Source organism: Camelus ferus, chromosome 10 (genome assembly GCF_009834535.1).
Source record: "Camelus ferus isolate YT-003-E chromosome 10, BCGSAC_Cfer_1.0, whole genome shotgun sequence".
NCBI lineage: Eukaryota > Metazoa > Chordata > Mammalia > Artiodactyla > Camelidae > Camelus > Camelus ferus.
The window spans coordinates 53,134,810-53,155,021 of NC_045705.1; the positions used below are offsets into that span (position 1 = coordinate 53,134,810).

The 20,212-nt window shown below is 39.5% G+C and overlaps 1 protein-coding gene across 5 annotated transcripts in view; it reads left to right on the top strand.

Moving 5' to 3' along the window:
• The first annotated feature begins 557 nt into the window (after positions 1 to 557).
• Positions 558 to 20,212, top strand: part of DENND2B (DENN domain containing 2B) — a 143,329-nt gene continuing 123,674 nt past the window's right edge. For 3 of the 5 annotated variants that reach the window (XM_032489073.1, XM_032489072.1, XM_032489074.1), the window contains exons 1-2: positions 558 to 676; positions 937 to 1,070. The gene's annotated coding sequence lies outside the window, so the exon portion shown is untranslated. Of the gene's footprint in view, positions 677 to 936; positions 1,071 to 19,945; positions 20,057 to 20,212 lie in introns of those variants that run through there. The other 2 variants (XM_032489077.1, XM_014555976.2) reach the window with 2 other exon arrangements.

The window sequence follows — 20,212 nt, forward strand, 5'->3', positions numbered from 1 at the left end:
AAAAGTCAATTTTGTGCATTTCAACATCAAGTTCTATTTATAGTGATTTATGAGATGAGAAATTGGGTTACATGGCTTCCTAACATCCCACCAAGTATGTATGGGTTTGGATTTTAAATGATTTGCATTATTCTTTTTCAAGTGGGTTGTCATACTAGGTTAACAATTTCTTTCAGAATTCCTTTAATAAATCACAGATTCTCAATGCTAGTATTCCATTGCTTATTTTTTAATAACACCCTTTTCTAGTTTTTGGCTTTGCAAGCTAATGGAGTATTTGAAACAAATTCTCAGAACGTCCTTAGAACTTTCGGTTCATACAAGGCGCCTAGAAAGCCCTGGTGCTTTGAGAGTTCTGCTGCTGCTGCTGCAATACCAAATGTGGCTCCTTTCAGTGTGCCTTCTTGGGTTTTGCAGGGTTCCCCCACCCTAGGGCTAGGAGAACCAAAAGAGCTCATGGGTTAGTTTGAAGGCAGGCAGGCTGTACAGGCAGCTTTTCCCAGATTCTCCCAGCTCCGTCTTTTCATGCATACCAGTAGGGCCGCTTTTTTCCTCCAGTGATTGAAACCATCTGGACTGCAGGGGGGTCACGTGTGTAAGAGAAAATGACATAAAGTTTCAGACCCCCTTGTGCTTTGCTCCAGACCCAGACAATCCTCGATCGGATGGTGCCGAGGTGAGGGCCTGTCCAGTTTGAGGACCAGCTCCTCATCCTGCCCCCTACCCCCCTACCCCCATCTTCCCATCCCCCCCCCCCCCCCCCCCCCCCCCCGCTTTGCGCACTCTTAGCGCGGGTTTTCTGGTTCCCTCCAGAGCCTCGGAGCACAGCCCTCCTCCGGGCTCCAGCAGCCCACCCTCTCTGTCTCGGGTGGAGGCACACCTCTTCCACGCCCCCTCCTCTCAAATCTGTGCTCCCTCCCTTCTCTCTCCCTCCAGCCCGGCCGCAGCCCCGGGCGCGGATGCCCGCCCGACGACCGCCCTCTCTACCGGAGCGGCTCCTCCTCCGGTCTGCGCGGCTCCAGGAAAGCCTCCATCCGTGCGAGCGCCCAGCCTGGCTGGGGAGCGCAGAGGTAAGTGCGTCCGGGCCCCCGCCCCGGCTTTCCCTGCCCGTCTTCCCGCCGAGAGGTTGCTTGCATGCCCGGTGCCTTGCTCCTGGCCGGGTGGCGGGCTGGAGGGGCGCCGGTTCCGGCTCTGCCCCTGCCGCGCCCTGCCCCGCCGCTGCAGTCCTACTACCCCTTTTCCCGCTATTCACCATTCCTAGCCCCCGGCCGTGTTCCAGCTCTGTGAGTATTTGCGTCCAGGCGGCCAGACTCTCGGGGGCCTCTGACGGAGCAGAGGAGCTGGGCTGGTGGGGGCTGCCCTCCGGGCGGTCGTGGCGAGCTCTACTTTCCGGCTCCGCTGGGGCTGCGCGGTTGGGGGTGGGGAACATGGAGACTAGGGTCTGGGGAAGTGCAGAGCCTTGGAGTTAGGAGAGGAGCCCGGAGCCCAGGCGGTCCTGGGAGTGAGCTCCGTGCCAGCCCCTGGATGCGCCCAGGCTCCTCTGCAGCACTTACCTGTCGCTGTGGTGGTTTGTGTGCGGGCTCCTTCAAGAACACACACACACACACACACACACACACACCTCAAACAAAGGAAAATTAACTTTGTACTCTATCACTTAAACAAATTAAACTATGTTTATGATTACCTTTCCTTTTTTGCCCTTCTTCTGAAGTGCGCTAAGTATTAAAGGTGTATTTTTAAGTGACCCAAGACTAAAAGAACACACTTTAGCCAACGTTTATGCTACCTTATTAAAGAATTTAGTAGATTGTAGAATTCAAGAGACTGAACATTTTCAAGTGTTTCTAAAGAGGAGATTATTGCATTTTCTTGGGATCTTTACGAGAGCGTGGTTTATAATTACTTGAACAAGAGTAAAACAACCGCACTAAGTGAGAGAGTTTGTATTAATGCTGCCTTAGTCCAGCTCTTGCTTTTATCCTCATGCAGGTGTTTCTGCTGCTTGGACAGCAGGGTCTTGGGAACGGTGGAGAGGTCATTAGCCCATCTCCAGGACTGTTTTGAGCTATCTCTTATGTGCACATGCTTCAGCTGGATAGGGCCACAGGATTAAAACCCAACTGACTGTATTACTGTTTTCTTTTTGCTCCAAGTAATATTTTCAGAAGGTGAATCCCTTCACTGATGAGATTTTTTTAGAAATAGAGGTTTCTAAAGAGTCAGAAATAGTCTAGGTTCCAGAAAGCTAATTAGAGGTAGAGACCAAATTGCTCATAGTCTGTCTCCCATGGTGAGTTGAGGCCATCACAAAGCAAGAGCTCAGAAAAGAGCCTGTTGAATGCATGGAGTGAAGTAAAGGCTTCCTGGACTCTGCTGACTTGGCTGAGAGTTCCTCTGTGACTACATAGATTAAGGCTTTATTTTCATTTACCCAATAAGTATTACCCTTGGAAAAACTCACAAAGATATGGGGAAAATTTGCTTGAGTGTATATGGGAAGAGGTATTATCCCCTAATTGGGCCAGAAGGGCAACCGTTTTTGGTAGACAACCCCAAGGCAACTGTATCTTCAAAGTATTTTTTTATTGAACACTTAAATTGTGATTGGCTTGATAATTGATAAAAAATTTTGCTATCAGGTTTGTGGACTTGTTGGGGGACGAGGAGTGACACATTAGAGAAGAATAAAAATTTCAGATCCATTGGCTTAGAATATTAGAATTATAATTACAGACACTCAGAGGAGAAAATGATTACGAGCCAGAGTAGCTTCATGGAAGGGAAAGGATTTCAATTAGGCCTTGAAGCAAAGTGTGGTTCTGAAATTAGTGGAAAGGTGCTGGGGAGAATTTTCAAGAGAAGAGAGTAGACCATTTGATTGGAGCTAGCGAGGAAAGTAATACTTACTGAACATCTACTCTGCACCACATGCCATATTCTTGCTTTCATCCTCTAGTGCTGTGAAGTAGGTATTGCTGTTCTTGTTCTATAGAGAGGGGATTTTTATTTTAGAGAGAGATGATCAAAAAGATAAGTGATGTGTTCAGGATCACACAAGTAGTAAGTGGTAGAGCTGGGATTCCAGCTCCCTGTGGTCTGACTCTAAAGCTGGTGTTTCCACTGCTGCCGTCCACAATGGGCAGTGGCAGGTTCAGTGGATGCAGACTGGTCAGCTTGAATTCTGGCTCGGGAGCTAGAATTTTATCCTCTAACACTGTCTAGCTTTTAACGAGTTTTGAGAAAAGAAGTAAAGGGCAAAGCAGTGTTTTTAGAAGATTAATGTGTATAGGAATGTGACACACTCACCAAAGATAACATGCAAAATGTAGTTCTTAATTAGCAGGTTACAAAAAGTGAATGTAGCCAGGGTATCTGGGTGTGTAAATTCCTGCCCCTTTTCCCATACTCTTCTGTGGCTTCTTTCACTGGGTGAGAACTGGTTGCACAGACCCCAGGCTGCCCCCGCCCCCCTGGCATCTCAGAGAAGAGCTGTGTCCAGGCAAGTGAACGTTGACCTGGAATGTCTTTGTGGACCAGTGCGGCTGCTGGTTTGTCCTTTCTGTTCCCCACAAGTTTACAGTGCTTTGGCAAAAAGTTTTTTCTTTCTTGACTACCTCTTGAAATTACAGCATTTCAGGATCAATGTTGTAATTTGTTTAAGAGCCTTTCCTAAGTGTCAAAGTTGAGCTGCCAAACTCAGGCTTCTGCCCTAAAGGTCTTGTTTGAGTTGAGATGCCCTTTTCCCCCAACATTCCCTTGTTTCTTAAAAATGGTGAATTTTAAAACTTGGTATTAGCAAGGTAAAAATAAATTAAGATTACCTTTCTTGTTAATAAGACCAATTAAGAGATATACATTTATTTCACTTTTTGTTCTGGAGGAGCAATAGGATGCATTTGGAGGATTACTGTGTGGAATTAAGAAGGGATAGGAAAGCCAGGAGTTAGAGATGTGCAAAGCTCTTTCTACCCAGCCACATTTCTTACCAGTTAATTGTATTATTCGTATGTACAGCCAGGGAGTTTACAGGGCCATTGAATACCCAAGTTTATAGCCATGCCCTATGATTCTCTGCAGATAATGGGCTCAGGAAGGGCAGCAGTGGGTGGAGCCATTTTGCTAGAATTGTCTCCCACTTTGAATACAATCTAGATTTCTTGCTCTTCCTTGTGCACCCTCTAAGCCTTTTCCTCTGGATGTGTCAGTGCTCTGAAGACTTGGTTTTTGGACCAAGGAATATCAGGTAACAGGAGGTTACACAAAAAAGGGCAGCTGACAGAAAATCAAGTTAGTCAGCTAGAGATGTTTTCTTTTAATTAATGTTAGAGTCAGCCATTATTTTTTTGTAAAATTACAAAAAAAAAATGCAAAGCCAAAATTTGTTCTCAGTTCTTCAAACCCATTTTTACATTTAAGAGTCTCTAACTGGAGAGCTTGCCCTATTGAATGAGGCTTTGGTATGTGAAATTCTCACCAGCACCTCTAAATGTGTCAGGGTATGACTCAGTTTGGATTTTGGACCCCTGAGGAATGTGACCTTTCAGTGTAGGGGATTTAGAGTCTAAAGATACGGGTTAAGATTTCAGCTTTGCCATTTATTTAGAAGTGTCTGGAATTTGATGTCTGAGGGATCTCTTAGCTCATTATCTAGTTCTAGATCAGGGTGATTCCCCAGGACCAACCGAAGTTCATGCCCTGATTAGTCCTATGGTTTCTTCTCCCATTTTGTATATCACCTGAAAGCCTTTTGTTTTATCTGGAGCCTGTGGTTATAGATGAGAAAGGAAAGCCATCTAGGATTTTCTGTAGAGAATGTCACATCTTACTGTTAGTTGACTGGTGATCCTTTGGTATGGATTTCTGTGAGAATGCTCTTGAGGTTAATTTTAAGAGTTGGGGTCTCAAAAAGAGTCTTTGGCAGTTCTCTTGTTTAAATGTTAGAGATACTTGGTTGCATTTTTGGCTCATTGCTCACATATTTGTTAATGTTTTTATGTTTGGTAAGTATTTGTCATTTCTGTAATTTATTAAAGGAATGATTTAGATTTACGAAGATTGCTAAAAGCTTAAAAAAATAAGACTGGAATATCCTTTCGATATTCAGATGTAATCTCCTAGTATAGTAGGCCCATTTGACTACTTTAACCCATTCCACCTCCACATATCCTTAAATCTTTCTCAAGAGAGTTGATCTTTCTCAAGAGACTTCACAAGCTCTCCAGGAAATGTTTTTTGAGCTTTCCAGACCGATGATCACAGATTATCTCCTTGTAGTTAGCCTAAGTTTTCTTTTAGTGTTTCTTTCTTTTAAAATTACAGATTGTCCCTTCTGTACCCATCTCTGGCTAAACAAGCTGAGCTTTCTCTGTTTTAATTTAAGCCTTGTTTTTAAGGCCTATGATTATACTTGTTTTGTGTGTTGTTTTACTCAGGAAGTCAATATTAGATATGTTGGCAATTAGAGCTTTCAGATTGAAGGAGCCTTTGGAAATAAAATGTGCTTTTTTCTCCCCTATCAGCATGAGTAATTGTGGAACATATGTAAACTTTGGAGATGATCTTTAAAAAAAAATTATCACTGAAGAATTTTGCCCAAGTCCTTTAAGGACTTAAAAAGAATCCAGCCTTTCTTTGCAAGATTACACTAAAAGTAACAGACTGGCCCAATTAAGGCCTTTCTAGAAGTGTGGGAATCATTTGTTTAAACCCAAGCAAAAATGATAGAAATATTCTGATTGACCCTTTATTAATAGCATAGGAAAGAAAACCCTTTTTACGGACCAATTGAGGGCCATAGTGATTAGAATATGCTGAGAATCTATCAGTGTTCTGGAAACTACTTTGAGTGGTCAAATGTAAGTGTTGGTGGCTTTTGGTCTTTCTTTGATGTGAAGTTGGCATCTTGGGTGTTAATTTAGCTAAAGGCAAGTTTGAATATAGATGTTTGTGGATTTCTTCTTCTCCCATTCTTCCCTTTCCCGAAGGCTGCCTAGAGTGGAGGAGAAATAGCCTCTAATCAAGGAGTCCATGTCTTGGGGCGTTTTGTCAGACGCTGGCCTTCAAGGAAACACGTTGTATTGCTGTCATTCATACGCTCTTTCTGGGGTTCCACATTATTGAATATCTGCTATGGAAAAAGCACTGGCTAGTGCTTTCAAGCATCTGTTTGTTATCTTACTGCTTTTCTTCAGTGGACATGCATAATATTAGGTGTTTGATGAATCAATGAGTGAGTAGAGTTAAGAAACTAGAGGAGAAGTAATTTGGGGATACCTCCTGATTGGAGTACTGCTATGGGGAAGTGGCTATTTATACATCACTCTGGCTTCTGCTCTAGGTGCTGAGATGACCCCTGGTAAGAAGGCTCAACATGTGGGCATATATTTTCTAGTGAGTGAATGGGGCCTGGTCAGTTATTTTTGCTATTAGTCACGTTAGATTATATTTACTGTTGCCAGGAATCCCAGTTAGTGCAATACCCCTTGCTTTAGAAAGTGTCCTGTGGTTAGTAGTAAGGATTGCCTGGATATGTTTTCCCTGGAAGTCTGGTCTTGCCACTTGAGCCAGGGATGAATTTTAGGTAGTTAGACCCCAAGGGTTTCTGCACAAACCAGAGTGATCCTGACACTGGGATCCAAAGGGAATGGAATTTCTCCTGAAATTTTGTACTAGTATCAGAGGGGAATCAAAGCTTTTTGCTTCCCAGTGAACATTAGAATCCATACACAGAGAACTAGGGATGAGGAAAACTAGCTTAAAGATGAACGTTTAGTGCTGCAAAGGGTTAGGAAGAACATGGACAACTGGGATTTAAGGTCAGAATTTCATTTGAGTCCTTAATGGCCATTTAATCAGAGATATCAGCTGTGAGGGTTTTGTTTTGCTGTTTTTCCTCCACATCTGTGTTTTGACGGGTCACTGACTTGAATTAGAATAGAATTTAGGACCAAAGTGTTTATACAGAAAGTGATAGCAGAGTCATGGGAGATGGGCAGAGGCTACTTTCTGTCTTATTTCAGATGGACCAATTTTAAAACCCCCATAAGTAGCTCAGAGGTCCAAATTACTTAGCAATAGCTTTGCTGAAAGATATTCGTAAAACAACATTTAGCAGCCTTTTGTCTGTTCCAGGTTTAGATATGAGCGAGAAAGCCAATTTGGGAGCAGTTTCATGTGCTCAGCTCTGCCCACATTCAAGTCGCCTACCTAATTCCCATGTCCTCGTCACTGTTTCTGGTTCCTGGGGGGCCAGGGACAGATCTCAGGGTCTGAGGCTCACACTTGGTTGAAGCCACATCAAGAGCTGGCCCTGGTAGGTCAGCATTATTTTCTGTGGTTATCACCAGGGCTGGGAGTGTGGGGAGGATAAGTGGGTGGGACAGGGAAGAAAAACAGAAGGGCGTACACTTCTGTGGAAATTGAGTAAAGAAATAAACTCTTAGAACTCCTTTTTTACCCTCACCGACTTGCATCTTTGTTCTGTTAGAAACTCTTACCACTTGAGGTCATTTTATAAGTCCTCACAGTAACTTGCTGAAGGCTGTGACTCGTACGTTGGTGGGAGGAGCCCTCCTGGATGATTCTCTAGATATATATTTGGCTTATGCCCATTTTCTTTCCCTCTTTTTCTCCTAAGTTTTGATGCTGCTGTTTTTCCCTAGGTGTTTTTTTTTTTTTTAAAGGAGTATTTTGGCTTCAGTGTCCAGATTTTTTTTTAGGGCTATGGGACTGGGGAGGAGGGGAGCTGTGTATGACATTGTCAGATATGAAAGGCTTTTACACCTAGACAAGTCTCCAGGAAAGAAGAGACAGAAAAGTTTATACACAAAGCATAAGAATTTGAAGTCAGAAGGGAAAACAGCCTGGCAGGTGCTTTGGCCATTTTAACTATCTCTGACAGGATGGGCCTGATGGATGATAGGATGAGATATCATCCACATCATTCCTGGAAGAAGAAGATGATGTGGTTTTTTGTTTGTTTGTTTGTTTTTTGTGGGGTTTTCTTGCCTTAAGAGAAAGTATAGTACACTGACTTAACAATTTTTAATTTACATGACATATCCACAAGTGAGTTGCGAACACCCTAGTATGTGTCTAACTCTATGCCAAGCATGGTGGTGAATATACAAGTTTGTGGAAAAAAAACAAGCACAACCCCAAAACCCTAAACTTAGAACATATAATTGTTGCCTAAAGAACTATTTAAAGTATTAAGTTAGGAAGCTGTAAATTGTGAGTCACATACAGGGGGCTTGGGGCTCCAGACAAGGCTTAGGACATGCAGGCTTATGGAAAAGCCTTGGGTTGAATGGAGACCTTGGGATGTTGGAGTGCCCCAGGCTCAGGCTTCAGCCCCCTTTTCTTCTCTATCTGCACCTTTCTTTGACCATCCCATGGCTTTAAAGTACTAGCGTTCATGGAGTGTTTACTTTGTGCTAGACTGTTCTAAAGGCTCTATGTGTGTTAGTACCTACTGAATAGTCTGAAGATTAAACTATTATCCTCACTAAAAGTTGTAGAAACTGAGGTACAGAGAAGTGAACTTCCTTGAGATCACACAGCTCATAAACTGAAGAGTCAAGATGTGAACTTAGTTGGAGACTAGATGCCAAGCTTTTAACTGGTTTCTTTTTGGCCTTATAACTGGTCCTGACTCCTCTACCCCGTCCCTTCTCCACATAGCAAACAAAGTATTGTGTTCATCCCCTACTTTAGCCCTCGTGAGGAATCCCAACCATCACACTTAGAGAATTCAATTTACTACGAAGTCCTTATGTGCTCTAACCCCTTGCCCTCCACCTGCTCTCCTTCTTCCTCCCCAACTCTTCTGTCTCAGAACGTTGGTACCTGGGATGCTTTTCTTGAATATTGCTAGTTTATACCTTCACTTCATTCAGGTGTCGGCTCAGATGCACCTCCTTGGGGAGGCTTTCTCTGACCATCCTATGTATATGACTCTTAGTCAGTCTTTAATCTTTGCTTTGTTTTTCTCTCTAAAGTTACATTACATATTTTTGTGTTTTTCCTGTCTGCTTTTACAAAAATAAACAGACTCCATGAGGTTAGGGAGTTGGTCCATCTGTTTACTGGTATCTTTACTTTTTAGAACAGGACATGGAAAGTTTTCTTTAAATATTTGTTAAATGAATAAATGATGTCATATGCATTCATGTTCATGTTTAACATGACTACTTGGATAAAAATAGTGGAGAGGAAGGGGATAAGCAGGTGATATATACAGGTCTGAGTCTTACTTGGTTTTGTATTTATTACCAAGGCTTTGCCGTAATATCTGGCCAAGAAAATGCTCAGAAAACCTTAGTTGAATGAATGCACTGTTTGATTTGTTTTGCATTCCAGACATAGGAGTTCAGAGAAGGGGGAGAGTGGTGTGCAGTGGAGTGCTTGGAGAAGATTCATGGAGGACTTGTGCACTTTGGAAGAGAGGTGGATTTGGTTGGTCATATAGGAATTGTAGCGTAATTTTTTTTTAATCTGGAAGGACTATTAAGACGATCTGGTTCAATCTTTTTGTTTATAGATGGGGAAACAGCCCAGCGAGGCAAAGGACTTGTCCAAATGCACACAAATAGTTTATGTCAAAATCATGTCTGGAAACAGGTATTTTGATTCCTAGGTCAGTTCTCTTTCCTCTATGTAATGATATTGGCTTGTGTGGGATAGAAATTGGGAAGGAAATTAGGCCATCGTAATTGAATCAGAGATTCATGTGAGAGATTTATGTGAGAGATCCATGGGAGATGTAGTAAGCTGGATAAGGTGAAGACCAGTTCCTGGAGGATCTTGAATGTTATCTTGAAGACTTTAAATTCAGAATGACAGAGAGGATGTGAAAATGCTTTATATCTTGTTCTGTCTTTTCTTTCCAGTGAAGGTGAGATAGTACAGAAAATGGATTGGAATTGGGGAAGAATCTGGAGTCTTGGAGGAGTTAGGAAGACCCAATCTAGGTCTTAAGGTAGTTTTAGGCCTAGTAGCATTTCAATTTGTTTTTTGTTTTTGGAAGTTTGTGATGGTTTTTGAAGATGACATGTAATTCTTTGGAAAGATGTGTTTACTCAGTTTGGGAATAAGAAGCCTAGAGAACTGGTATTTTACCTTAATTCTGTATGTGGTTGTAATTGACATTTTAGTATCTAAATGATAATTTCTCTTAAGGAAGCCAGGACAGCTTAGGAAAGTAGGGAAAGAAGATAATATGATACTTGTTTGAAGATAGTGACGAAGGGTAGGGGGCCCGGAAGGGGCAGATGGACAGTGAATGGGAGCAGCTTCCCAGAGAGGGCCTGGACCTCTCTGTCAGAGGAGCTGTATTGTGGCTGAGGAGTCAGGCATCCAGGGACCCCAACCTTGCACTATTTTTTTTTTAGGACACAGGAGGCCAATGGAAGTAAGACCAGCCTCGTAGGCCCACGGATGCTTTGGGTGGCTGGGTTGTGCTAAAGCCCAGGCTCGTTCATGTAGTCCACACAGATTTTCAACCAGAGCTGATGAGATTGGTACAGTCCTTACCAGGCCAGTGAATTGGCACAGGATATGATACTTTAAAAGTTCTTTCCATCCTCAGGAATCTTTCCATCTCTAAGGAAAAACTTTAAAAGTCAGCAATAAAGTGAGAACACAGACCTTCAAAAAATATCTCATACTGGATCTGAGAGTTCGGGTTGCAGAAAAAAATCCTGGAGCATTCAACATTTAACAAATATTTATTGAGCAGAACCTGTTAAACACCAGATACTGTGCTGAGTATTAGAGCTTTAATCTTTTGATCATGTTGCATCAAATGTTTCTAATATGGAATATTAACATTTGGTTCTATTTTGCATTAAGTCTTTAATTGCTCAAGGTTATATAGCTTGGTCCATAAACCCTCAGTTCAGGCTATTCACTTACGCTTGCACTCAGTTGTTGAATGTTTGCTGTGTAACAGGCAATATCCTGAATGCTGAGGCAGTTTTGAAGAAAAGTAAGAATTGGTGAGGATCCTCAACTGGTTGACTGGAATTTGCCAGGAGGCAGCTTCCAGTTTGCTGGGATTCCTGGCCAAAAGGAGAGAGTTGTCAGCAGTAGTGTGTCCCCCCTTAGTTGTTCCGCCCACACTGGGCCCTCCTCCCGCCCCCTGCCCTCTGTCCCCAGCCTCGTCTTTGAATTTAAGAGAAATGAAAATTAGCTTCTTTGCTTTAAGTTTGGGAAGTTCCATTGAGGACAGCACTTCCTGATGAAACCTTTAAGTTTGAACTCTTTCCAGGAGAATTTCCCCTGCCTGCGTAATCCCAAAGAAGGGCCTTCTCCATGGTGTCTTTCCTCCTTCCTCTGAAAGTTGCTTTGCCTGCAGTGCGGATACAGGGTAGGCGGTGTTCGGTATTTCTCAGGCTCTTCTGCCTGCGTGGTTGGCTCTTTAGGGATGCTGGGAGGGGCATGGTGTCTTGTTTTCTTAGAACGAATGACACAAATGAGAGGGAGGCAATCATGCTTAATCTTCCCATCATTTGGAAAGGCAGCTGCTCAGAACAAAAGGAGACAGATGCTGAAGAGTATTTTATTGAGCTTTTGGATTGCCGTCGGGAGTGAGGTAGTTTTCTCATCCTTTGCTTGTTATCTGGAGCCAGCTTGTAATTGTCTGAGATTTGCTCTGCTTTCTTTGTGTCTGTGGGCTCCTTTAATAGAAAACTACAAAATACGAAATTATCTTTATCTTCAACTTTAAATTGGTTCTTTAAAAAATATAATATGTGCATTGTAGTACATTTTAAAAAAATTAAAAGCTTCACTTTCCCAACACCCTACAGATCATGACTGTTAATATCTTAGTGCACCCTCTTTTATCTAGATCTTTCTCTAAGCATAATCTGTGTACACATTCGTATTCTTTTTTTTAACCAAAACAAGATCATAGTATACATAGGGTATTTCATTCTATCTTATTATTTAATTATCTCCACTTTTCCTGTTCAGTAAATTTTTATTTTAACTAATACGCAGCCATATCTTCAGATTTCCTCATTGACCCCTGAGTATCCTATCGTATTTCCATACCAACATCGAACTTTTAACCACACACTATATCTGGTTGTTATGTCCCTTGAACTGTTTTTTATCTAATTCAGTCAGTCCCTTTTGTACAATACTATCTTGTTGAAGAATTATCCTTAATAGGTTTCTTTGATTGAGTGCCGACTCTGTGACCTGTGTGTTTCTAAGGGGTACAAATGTCATCTCATTTACCCCTTGCAACAACATTAAGAAGCATGTTTTATTATTCCTTTTTTTTGCTTGCTCTCTTCCTGTGGGATCTCAGCTATTCCCAGGGCTTCAGCTATTTCCTTTATGTTAGAGATTACGTCACCTCTATCTCAGTGGTCATCTTAAGAGCATGCACTCCTGAGCCACATCTCCTGGGTTCAAATCCTTTTTCCACCACTTCCTATATCTGACCCTGGATAAGTCACTTAACTTCTCTGTGCCTCCGTTTCCTCATCTGTAAAATGGGGTTATAGTAGTGACTACCTCGTAAGGTTTTTGTGAAGTTAAATGAATTGATATATGTAAAGTGCTTAGAAGATGACTTGGCATATAGTCAGTGTGTATAATGATTGCTGTTGGACAATGGGATGATACACAGACACCTCAGACTTTCCATTTCAGTACTTACCTCTGGAAAGCTGCTCTTTCTTCTCCTGTATTCACCAGCTCCTTTACAGAGTCATCTCTGACTTCTCTTCCTCCCTCAGTAATCACACTCATAATCTTGTCAGTTCCATTTCCCAGGTTGTCCTTACTCCCTTACTGCCTCCAACCCATTTAAAGTCTTGACCGTCTCTTTTCTGGAGTTCAGCTTTAGTTCTCAGAATGCACGTATCCCGGTGTGTTCTTCAGTCTTCCCAGCTGCTCCCAAGAGTGCGTGTTCTGAAATACTGTTCAGTTACCATACTTCCTTGCTAAAAGCTCCTTCCTTTCTATGAGGAGTAACATACAACAAAGTGTACAAATATTAAGCATATAGCTTAATGGATTTTCACTTTTTATCTTAATTTTTTAATTGCAGTATAGTTGATTTACAATGTTGTGTTTCTGGTGTACAGCATAGTGATTCAGTTATATGTATGTGTGTGTGTGTCTGTATATATATATATATATATATATATATATATATATATATATATATATATTCTTTTTCATATAGGTTATTACAAGCTATTGAATATAGTTCCCTGTGCTATACAGTTGGACCTCATTGTTTATGTTTTGTGTGTAGTAGTTTGTATCTGCTAATCCCAAACTCCTAAAGATTTTCACATTTGTGTTTGCCCATGTAACTACCGCTCAGATCAACATATAGAACATTTCCAGTGCCCCAGAAGGTTGCCTTATGTCTCTGTATCCTTACCCCTAACCACTCTTCTGTTACCATTTGTTTTGCCTTTTCTTGATTTTCATATAAATGAATCCCAAAAGCTCTTTATTGAATCTTCTTTGACAGGATAACTGCAAACTCATTTAACATGCATGACATTAAAAATCTGTCATCTGGCTTTTCTTCAAGTCATGGAGAAATGACACATGGCCTCCCATTCTTGCCATGCTGAACTGGCATGTAGTTTACCAACACAGGCTCTTGTTCCCTTTCATTTTTTTGCATGTGATAGTCTCTTGGCCCTCTGACTTCATTCTCTGGCAAATTCATTCTTCAAATCTCAGCTCCAGGCAGAATCCAGCCCTTGTCTGCGCTCTGGAGCCATGATTATTATAGGTATTACTTACACGTCTTTCTGCCCTACTCATCTCTTTCAAGAGCCCATGGATGGGACATTTCTCCACTAATTAGTTCTCTGAGTTTTATACAAGAAATTCATATTCTTTCTAGAAAAATTAGAAAACAGAGACCAAAAAATCACCCACAATCCCACTATACAGAGATGACCATTGTTTGCATACATACCAAAGTCTGTAGCAACACAAAAAAAATATACTTACAAAATACTAAATATTTATCCACTTTAATCTGTTATTTACATTTAGCTTTTTCCCTGTTTTTTTTTTTTTTCTATTTTAAGAACACTGTGATGAACATCTTTATGCCTATATTTCAGTGCAGTTCCCTGATTTTTTGGGGAGGATACAGTCATAGAAGTAAAATGGGTAGATGGAGGAGATAAACATTTTGAAGAGCTTTTGATATGTTTAGCCAAATTGACCTCCAGAGAGTCTTAAGGTGCATACACTTCTGCTGGGGTGAGTAAGTGCCTGTTTTCAGCTAGCCTGTGAAGCTAAAAACAATGAAAATAATATTTGCAAATCTAATAAGATAAAAATGGTGTTGCATTGTTTTAATTTGTATTTCTTTGATTGCTGCTGAGGTTGAATATTTTCTCATGTGTTTAATGCCATTTAATTTATATTTCTTTTGTGATTTATATGTTCATGATTTTTATGTTTTATTTTTACTGATTTTACCAATTCTTTTAATATTAAGGATATAAACGCACACACATAAACATACATATTTCCCTCAGTTTAACTTTTAACTTTATTGCTTTTCACATGCAAATGTTTAAATAATTTAATGTAGTGCAATTTATTAGTCTTTTAACAGAAATTTTTGCCTGTAGAGTCATTCTTAGAAAGTTTTTCCCTCAGCAAGATTAGATAAATATCCAGTATATATTCTTCTACCTCTTCTATGAGGTCATTTTTTTGCATTTACATCTTTACTCAATCTGGAATTTATTCTGTTAGGAAGTAATAATAATATCTAGTATTTTGAGTGCTTATTATATGCCAGGTACTAATGCTAGGCACAAGCTTTACATGTTGTGACTAATTTAATACTTTCAACAAATGTATGGTGTAGGCACTGTTACCTTCCCAGTCAGTATCATTGTGAATTGACTTGCTGAAGGTTGCCGGCTAGTAAGTGGCAAAGACAGAATTTGCCTTCAGGTACTTGAACCCAGGAGCCAGTGCTCTTTAACTACTCTGCTGACTTTATTTTTTTCCCAAGGAATCGTCCTAATGTTGTTTGTTAAGGAGTCCATTCTTTACTGTTTTGAAAATGCCAATTTTAATCGTACTCTAAATTTAGGTATATACTTAGGTGTGTTTCTATACTTTTTTACCATTTAGCTGTCTCTGCTGGTGATAATGCCATACTGTTTTAATTTGTGTATCTTAAAGACTATATTCTCCTCATCTTTGCATCCCCCACAGCCTAGCACTGAGCTTATACATGTTTAATAAAAATTTGCAGAAAGGTGTAATCTTTGGAGGATCATGAATAGAATTCAGAGGGTCTGCAGCTTGGATAGGAAGAGTTACATCATCATTTTCACTGACCTCTGACTTAAATTTAGTATTTCTTTTAATTATGCATATAGACAAGAAAGCACAGTAATAATAGTACTACCTGTGACTTTGTCAGTAATAAAAATCATAGCTGTTTGCTGGGGTGAACCCTAGCTTAAGAACCCTTGCTTTACTGTGTTTCTTTCTTGGGGCCATTTTATCTTGTGTCTAATACCAGAGCAGAGCTTGCAACTTAATAGATGCCCAGTAAATATGTTAATTAAAAAAACTTTAAAATTTCCCATAAATTCTTATCCAGCTTCAGATATTATCAACATTTTGCCACTTTTGTTTTATTTCTTTTATAATTTCTGGAATATTAAGTTATTTTACCCAATAATACTTCAGAAAGCATGTCTAACTAATAAGGACTTAAAAAAATATATAACCACTCATTTATCACATTTAACAAAATTAGCAATTATTCCTTAATGTCATCTGTTACCCAGGCTGTATTCACATGTCCTCAGTTGTTTCAAAGATGCCTTTTACTTAAATTGGATGTTTGCATTGGGATCTGCACAGTGCCCACACTTTGCATTTACTTGATATGTCTCAGCTAAAAATGTTAATGACATTGTATAAATTACCTGTTAATTTATCTTTATGTTCTGATACTGCTCTTTCCCTCCTTCACTGTTGCTTCTTTTGTTATATTTTTACTAACGATTTATTCTTGACAGTTGTTCTTTCCTTATTTAACATTTTATTTATCTTTTTAATAAGAAATGATTGATTTTGGTTATTTGATTTTTTTTTTAACTTAAACATTTAAGTCTCTAAATGAGTTATTTGAACTGTATTTTGGAATGAGGTGTGTGATGGGTAAATTTCTTAATTTCTTTTCTTTTTTTTCAGGGAGTCTTCTCACCTTGTTAAATAATTTGAGATAAAATACTTTCTCCAGAGTTTTTTTTGTGTGTATATCTGTGCTTTAATTGTAGCTTTTGCGAAGTTGGAAGAAATTCAGATTTGGGTCTTCTCTATATGCAGAGTCTTTTCTTTTCTTTATACTTAAAAAGTATGAGAATGTCATAATGTTAGTTCCTGGTGGTGATTTTGTTTAGGATTATGTAAATCTTTTGTTTTTGGACCAGATTCTTCTATCATTTCTGGACAGTATGCTTCTATTAGACTTCTAATTACATATTTGAGGCCATTTGTTCAAAGATGTCTGTTATTTGCAGGGTGGTTCTCTGAGCTGCCTCCCTTCTCATGATTGTCATCTTGTGCATTCATTGAATCTCTATTTCTTTCATGAAAATTTTTTTCTGTGTTTTTTTTTCTGATTACCTTTTTCTGTAGCATGACTTCTATTTTTATTGCATTTATCTATTCATTGATTTAGTATGGACCTTATGCTTTTTACTATTTATTTTACAACCTGTACTTACATAGTCATTATGGTAGTCTGTCATACTCTGAGACTCAGTATTAGCCATTCTGTAAATTTGATTGATTGATAGATTATTTACTGTGAGGAAGGCATTCAATTAAAGGGATTGGCTTTGTTCTTTTTTACAAGTTTTTTTTTTCCTTTGACTACTTATGTCTTTCTCCCTATTTATTCATTCCTCTAAGTTTTCTTGTTGATCCTCCTTTCATAGTTTCAGCCAATTTTTCTGTATTGTATTTATTGAGATTTATGAGAAGCCCTTTTTAATGAGATCTCATTTCAGGCTCATTATAAAGATTAAGAAATTGAGCCATATTTTATTTTGTGATGATGAGTTTAATTAATGGTCACTTAATTACAAACCCCCCAACTTTGAAAATGACTTTGTATAAGAGAAATGAAATTCTAAATTCCCGTTTCATGTTCGTTAAGATTAACTTGAAGTAGGAGCCCTCCCAGCATTATGCTAAGTGAATTAAGTCAGACAGAGAAAGACAAATACTGTAAGATATCACTTACATGTGGAATCTAAAAAGATACAACAAACTTGTGAATATAACAGAAAAGAAACAGACTCACAAATGTAGAAAAGGAACTAAAGGTTACCAGTGGTGAGAGGGAAGGGGGAGGGGCAAGATGGAGGTGGAGGATTAAGAGGTACAAACTATCAGGTGTAAAATAAACTACAAGGATGTGCTGTACAACATGGGGAATACAGCCAATATTTTATGATAACTATAAATGGAATATAACCTTTAAAAATTGTGAATCACTATATTGTATACCTGTAACATGTAATATTGTATATCAACTATACTTCGATTAAAAAAATATTATAAAATAAATACATTAAAAAAAAAAAAAGTAGAGCCCTCCCATCAAAGGAGAAAATTTTCTATAGGACATGGCTTGTAACCGAGAGACACACATTTGGTCATGTGTCTGGAAAGCTGGCCAACTGGTACTACAGCCCCCAGGTCTGTGAATACAGTTGTACTCAAGATGTCCCCTTTCTCAGTCACTCCTCTCACTTTACAAAAAGAATACACAGCATTACTCATCCTGAATCTTGCTTCTTATGTGCTTGGTGTGTGAAACTTCCTAGTTGGCAAGCAAAGGAACAATTAGAAATACACTTAAGAAAGTGAATGACTCTGAGTAACAAATCCCTTCCAAATCAGATGGCTTTTAGTTTTTTGCTTTCAACAAAATTGAAAGAATTGTCAGTTGGTAAATCATTAAAAATAATTTTTAATAATTGATCTGTGTAATTTTGGCATTTAGCTCAGAAGGCGTGCAAAGATTGACATATTACTATGACAAAATTTCTTTCATTCCTATCTGGTTATTTGTGTGAACAAAGTTTCTTGGCACTTGCAACTATAAAAATGGAAAACTAATGCATTTCCAGTAAAATTTTACTTTTTATATTTAATAATATAAATTTGTGATATGTTTTGATCAAGTGCATGTTAATAATAAAGGTAATGAAAGCCCAATCCAGAAGAAAAGAATTTTTTTTAACATTTAGAGCTTACTGTCATAGGAGAATTTAAAAACATACATATAAATTTATGTACAATAGTTATATTGCAGGGAAGTATCATAGGTTGATCAGTAAAATATTTTAAAGCATAAATATTAGGATAAAAGTCTGAAGAGGAAGTAAGAATGATAAATGTACAAGGAGGAAAAAGAATGGTATAAAATTTCATGGTTATTTTAAATAAATAATGGTGGATTTCAAATCACTGTAGTATTTAGATTTCATTGGATTCATTTGGATTCATTTAAGAGAGCAATGTAATAGTTTTCTTTTTGAAATGTCGGTATCCATAAAGTGCCAATATTTATAATATGCCAGAAAGTATATCTTTATTATTATCTATCATACAAAAATATAAATGTTAGTTTAAATATCTGGAAGGAATACTTACTTTGTAAAATTTACTTCAGGATATGTGATAAATGAACATTTACAACAGAGTAGGATACAGAGGAAAGACAAGAATAATAAGGAAAAGAGGCAAAGGAAGCCCCCTGGTCAAGAAGGCAGCCAGAGGTGGGCGCGGAGTCTTGGGGGACTGTTGGAACTGGCCGGCAGAATAAAGGTGGGAGGGCATTCCAGGAAGACGCAGCCAACTAGGCAGAAGGCCTGGAGGTGTAAAAGACCTGGAAAAGTTGTGGGGAGATGGCAGGAGTGGCATGAGCAAGATGACCACGTAGAGCCAGCCCGACAGGACCCTGCAGTGGGTTGGAAGGGAGAGGCGATGGGGGTCGAGGTCTGAGCAGGGAGCTCCTGCCGAGGGCCCGGCCTGAGGTAGTGAGAACAAGAGCTATCCATTAATGGCGCTTCCTTCCCAGTGACTGTTCTACCAGCTAGTAATCTGTTCGTGTGTAGATGTAGAGATTCTAACTTACATTCTGCTAGGGGAGAAAAATGAGGCCCATCCGGGGTCCATTCCTCTTACAGGTTTTGTACCTTAGTGGTGATAGGCAGACTGAGATGAGTGCCAGGGTCCAGCGGTTCTCTCCATACATTGGCCACATGCTTGGTTGAGGCCCTCAGCTTGTCATTAGGAGGGTGACTACAGTTTTGGAACTAAAACTTGAGATCCTTGAGCCAATAAACAGTTTTTTTTTTCCTGATTTGTGAATTTGTTTACATGAAAAACTTTTACAAAATTCTGCAAATTAAATCAAACTTAAAATTTACATTTACTAAATAACTCTTGTTATAAAGAATTCAACTGTATAAAATTCTGTGGTCCCAGAAAAGGTAGCATGTAAAGTCACTTGTGTCTGACCCATCTGGTACTGAGAATTCTTTTGCTTTCATGTTGGGAGAGGCTTCCATTAATAGGAATCAGACTGGGAGTGCTATAAAATGAGACTGTATGTAGTCCTGAAAAAATTGATTACGCATTTCTAGTTTTGTTTGTTTGGGTTTTTTTTTTTTTCTTATTTAGAACATTCAGCAAAGTACTAGAGACTTGATTCAATGTTTACTTAAAGCAGATTGAACAAACTCCAAAAGGAAACCATCAAAGGGTTGATTTGATACTACCCAGAAACACGAGGTGGTGAGATGAGTGGTTTTTCCACATTTTAATATTTTCCAGGATGACACTGAAAGCCCTGCCCTTAGAAAACCCTCAGCCACCTAATAATTCATTCTTCTAGGCTCTTGAGAAGAAGTGGGAGACTTATACCATTAAAAAATGCCGTGGGCCTTCCTAGGAGAGCCTGGGAAGGAACTGAGGACAGCTGTGGGAATGTACCCAGCAAGGCAAGGTAAGGAAAGCCGTGTGACTTTGAATTCATGTGGGATAATGTTATACTTGGCTTCATTATTGCCAGCTCTCTGCTTTCAAAAAAGTGTCTGAAAAGCCTAGCTCTTGGGGGATGGTAGGAGGGCATGCTGTCAAGGAAGAACTGAGTCAGTGCAAG